The 5,203-nt window shown below is 39.8% G+C and overlaps 1 pseudogene; it reads left to right on the top strand.

Annotated features, from left to right (window-relative positions):
* Positions 1 to 4,047: 4,047 nt before the first annotated feature.
* LOC102872041 lies at positions 4,048 to 4,846 on the top strand (annotated as a pseudogene).
* The last annotated feature ends 357 nt before the right edge of the window (positions 4,847 to 5,203 follow it).

Here is a 5,203-nt window from a genome sequence, read left to right as displayed (position 1 = left end):
CCTCTAGTCCTATTTTGCTAAGTGTTTTAATCAGGAAAGGGTGTTGGATTTTGTCAAAGGCCCTTCTGCATCAATTGATAGGATCATGTGGTTCTGGTTCTTTGCTTTGTTAATGTGATGAATTACATTGATTGTTATATTGTTATATTGAATGTTGTTATTGTTGTTATGTGCCGTGGACTCACTTGTGACTCATAGCAACCCTATGTACAACAGCCCTAAACCCTGCTCTATCTCTTGCCAACCTTATTGTCTCTGCCACACCTACCCCCATTACCCCAGTCACTGAATCAATCCATCTCATCAAGGGTATTCCTCTCCTGCACTCTCCCTCCACCCTCCCAAGCATGACATCCCTCTCCAAGGACTGAATCCGCCTTGCAACATATCCAAAGTATGTCAGACAGAGCTTCAGAATCCTTGAGTCCAAGGAGCAGCCTGGCTTCATCCTCTCTAGGACAAACTTGTTTGTTCTCCTAGCAGTTCGTGGCATATTCAATACTCTTCTCCAGCACCAAAGCTCAAAGGCAATCTATAGGAGAGGTAATAGTGGGCATCTTTGCCTAGTTCCTGTTCTCAAAGGGAATGCCTTTGATCTCTCTCCATTAAGAACAATGTTGGTTCTTGGTTTGGGGTATATACTTTCCTCTACAATAAGGAAATTCCACTCTATTCATATTTTGTTGAGGATTTTCATCAAGATGGGCTGTTGTATTTTGTCAAAATACAATTGATATAATCATGCTCTTCTGTATCAATTGATATAATCATGCTCTTCTTATTCTTGGTCTTGGTAAATTTACACACACACCCACACACACACACACACACGCACACACACTGTTGGATTCTAATAATGAAAATTTTATTAAGGATTTTTGCATCTATATTTATGGCAGATACTGGCTGATAAGTTTCTAATTTTGTGGTGTCTTTACCTGAATTTGTTACTAAGGATATGTTTGCCTTATGGAATGCATCTGGGAGTTTTGCATCATTTTCAATATTTTTAAATACTTTATGCAGATTTCATGACAGTTCTTCCCTGGACATTTGAGAGAAAAAAAATCACTATTAAAACCATTTGGTCCAGTGCTTCCCCCCCGTCCCTAGAGCTTGTTTTCATTTTTCAGAATTTACTAAATGGTCCATTTGCTTAAAAAATTCTCTTTTAGTTGTTTTTTTTTAAATTATTTTTATTGGCTTGCTTACAAAGTTTATATACTGTGCTTTTTTAGTTCAATTTTGTTTTATGATCTGTTCAACTTCTTTTGTAATGGGCCTATTCAGGTCTTCTACTTCAGTCTGCAGCAGTTTGGGTAGATTGTGAGTTTCTAAGTATTTGCCCATTTTCCTCTAGGTTTTCATATTTATTTGAGTAAAGTTTTTCATAATATTCTATTGCTAACCTTTTTATTTCCATTGGTTCTGTTGTGATATGACCCTTTTAATCTTTTATTTGGATTATCTGTTTATTTTCTTTCCTTTCTTTTGTGAGATTTTCTAGTGGTTTGTCAATTTCATTGACCCTTTTGAAAAACCAACTCCTGGTCTTGTTGATAGTTTCAGTTGTTTTTCTGTTTTCTATTCCATTTATTTCTGCCCTGATTTTTATGCTTTTTTTTCCTTTAGAGGCTGTCAGATTTTTTTCTCTCCTCTTTTTCAACGTGTTGGAGATGTTAGGTTAAATACTTCTCATTTTCCCCTTTTGATGAGTTTGCTTATTGCTATAATTGACCTCTAAGTACTGCTTTCATTGTATCCTAGAAGTTTTGGTAAGTTGTGCTTTCATTCTCATTTGTTTCAAGAAACTTTTAAACTTTTTCTTTTTTCATTTCTTCTGTTACCTACTCATGTTCAACCAGCACATTGTTCAACTTCCAGGTGTATGAAGTTTTTTTTTCTCCTTTGTTCTTTTGTTGATGATTTCTAATTTTGTAGAACTGTGGTCTGAGAAAAATACCTCATATTCTGTCTATATTTTTTAATGTATCTAGACTTGCTTTGTGACCTAAAATGTGATCTATTCTGGAGAATGTTCTGTGCGTGCTGGAGAAGAATGCACACTGATCTTTTTGGGGGTGCATTAGCCTGTACATATCAATGAAATCAAGTTGGTGATTGTGTGGTTTAATTCTTCAGCATCTTTGTTGAGTTTCTTTCTGGTAGTTCTATCTTTCCTTGAGAGTTGGTGTATTGAATTCTCCAACTACTATAGTGGTGTTATATATTTTTTTTTCAGTTCTGCTAACATTTGGTTTGTATATTTTACAGATCTATCATTGTGTGCATAGATATTAATTATGGTTAGATCCTCTTATTCTATTGACCCCTTAAGCATTATATAGTGTCCTTTATTCCTTGTCTTTGTGATAGTTTTACACTGAAATATTTTTTATCATAGATTAATATTGCTATTCCTGCTTTTCTCTGGTTACCATTTGCTAGTATTTCCCCGCCCCTAACTCTGATTTTTCAGTCTGTATCTTTTAAATGTGTCCCTTATAGGCAGTGTATTCATGGGGTTTGGTTTTTCATGGTTTTTGGGAGATTCACTCACCCAGTCTGTCATTTTTTTCCTTCTGTCCTTTGTGGCAAAATTAGCTGGATCTAGGAGGTCAATTGCTTTTGTTTTTCTCTCTCTGGTCCTTCAGCTAAGTTCTCTGAGGTGGATGACTTGCTGTTTTCTTATTGCAGCACTCTCTGCTGAAGTCATTGTCCCCCTTGTTCTGTGGAGTGGTGCAGCCAGATTGCCAAACTCTCTTCACCACTCTCCCTGACAGTTTGGAAGGGAGGACCTTGTCTCTCACCTTCTGCTCCAGGACCATATTCCTGTAGCTGCTAATTGTTGGAGCCTTCCAGTTAGGGTGCACGCCTGGCACAACAGGATGATGTCCCAGGCAAGGACAATGTCTTGGCTGGATCCCGAATGCTGTGGCCTTAACAGCAAAGCAGGGCTGAAATGAACAGCATCTGCAAGCTGTAGGGAGGGTTGGGTAGGGCAGGGGTAGTTATGGTCAGTAACTGGAGACAGCTTCACCTGTTCAAGATTGCATCTGAGTTACAAGCCTTCTCTCTCCATGCCTTTTCAATCTGTACGCGTAGAAAATCACTCAGGAAGCCAGTCTTTATAAGGAGGAATGTGGCATCAGGACTTGAAGAAGATTCATCAACAACCTGTATTGTGCAGATGATACAACCTTGCTCACAAAACCTGAGGATGACCTAAAGCATTTACTTCAGAAGATCAAGGACTGGAGTCTTCAGTATGGATTGCATCTCAGCATCAAGAAAACAAAGATTCTCATCACTGGGCCAATTGGCAGCACCATGATAGATGAAGAAGAGATTGAAATTGTTAATTTCAATTTGCTCAGATCCATAGTCACTGGTAGCCAGTAAATCAAAGGATTAATTACATTAAGAAAGTTCTGCCAGGAACCTCTTCAGAGTGGTGAAGAGCAAGGATATCAGTCTGGAGAGTAAGGTGTGCTGATCCAGGCTTTGGTCTTCACAATTACTTGCTGTGCATCAGAGAGCTGGACAAAGACTAACTTTTGAGCTGTAGTGCTGGAGAAGAGTATTTGCCATATCATGAACTGCCAAGAGAACAAACATGTCTGTCCCTGAAAGGATGAAACCAAGTTGCCCCTTGGAGACAAGGAATTTGAAGCTTTTTCGTTGCCAGGAGGGACCAGTCCTTGGAGAACAACATCATGCTTTGAAGGGGGAGGGATAGCACAAGAGAGGAAGGTTTGGATGAGATGGATTGACACAATAACTAGGGTAATAGGGGTAGGTGTGTTAAAGACAGTGAGACTGGTTCAAGATATGTCAGGGTTCAGAGTTATTGTTCAAAGGGTTGCTATGAATTGCAGTCAAATCAATGGTACATAACTATAACAACCACAATAAACACTATTCTTCTTTTTCAAATTAATTTTGATGAACGTTTACAGAGACTTAGGGTTTCCAGTCATTCATTGTTGTACTTTTCTTCCTGCTCACCCCTTCCCCCACCAATTCACTGAAAAGAAAAACTCTTGAATGTTACAGAGCGGAGAGAGTGAGGAGGCTGCGTCTGGCTCCCGCTCTCACAGCCATTACAGTACATTGAGCTCCATAGAGACAGCGCCGGCCAGGCAGAGCCGGAACCGCATTGGGCGACTCTGTGCCTCACGGACCATAGGCAAAGGAGATCCTAAGAAGCTGAGAGGCAAAAATGTCATCGTATGCATTTTTTGTGGAAACCTGCCGAGAGGAGCACAAGAAGAAGCACCCAGATGCTTCTGTCAACTTCTCAGAATTTTCGAAGAAGTGTTGAGAGAGGTGGAAGACCACGTCTGCTAAAGAGAAAGGTCAATTTGAACACATGGCAAAGGCAGACAAGGCCCGTTATGAGAGAGAGATGAAAACCTATATCCCTCCTAAGGGCGAAACCAAAAAGAAGTTCAAAGATCCCAAGAGGCCCCCTTTGGCTTTTTTCTTATTTTGTTCTGAGTATTGCCTCAAAATCAAAGGCGAGCACCCTGGCCTTTTCTGTTGGTGATGTTGCGAAGAAGCTGGGAGAGATAGGGAGTAATCCTGCTGCCAACGACAAGCAGCCCTGTGAGAAGAAGGTTGCTAAGCTGAAGGAGAAATACAAGAAGGATATTGCTGCATACAGGGCTAAAGGCAATTGCGCCTAATGCCGCCAAAAAAGGGCGTTGTCAAGGCTCAGAAAAGCAAGAAGAAGAAGGAAGAGGAGGACGAGGAAGAAGATGAGGAGGACGAGGAAGAAGAGGAAGATGAAGAAGATGATGATGAAGAGGGTGATGATGATGATGATAAGTTGGTTGTAGCGTAGGTTTTCTTTGTCTATAAAGCATTTAACCCCCCTGCACACAACTCACACCTTTTAAAGAAAAAAAAAATTGGCATGTAAGGCTGTGTAAGACTTGTTTTTAAACTGTTCAGTGTCTTTTTTGTATAGTTAACACACTACCGAATGTGTCTTTAGATAGCCCTGTCCTGGTGGTATTTTCAATAGCCACTAACCTTGCCTAGTACAGTATGGGGGTTGTAAATTGGCATGGAAATTTAAAGCAGATTCCTGTTGGTGCACAGAACAAATTAGTTATATATGGGGATAGTAGGTTGTTTTGGTTTTTTTTCATCTTCAGTTGTCTGATGCAGCTTATACAAAATAATTGTTGTTCTGTTA

Source organism: Elephantulus edwardii, unplaced genomic scaffold (assembly GCF_000299155.1).
Source record: "Elephantulus edwardii isolate Elephantulus edwardi_28Jun2011 unplaced genomic scaffold, EleEdw1.0 scaffold00090, whole genome shotgun sequence".
NCBI classification, from domain to species: domain Eukaryota; kingdom Metazoa; phylum Chordata; class Mammalia; order Macroscelidea; family Macroscelididae; genus Elephantulus; species Elephantulus edwardii.
Note: the sequence above shows the minus strand (reverse complement) of the source record. Positions and strands in the feature narration are given on the sequence as shown.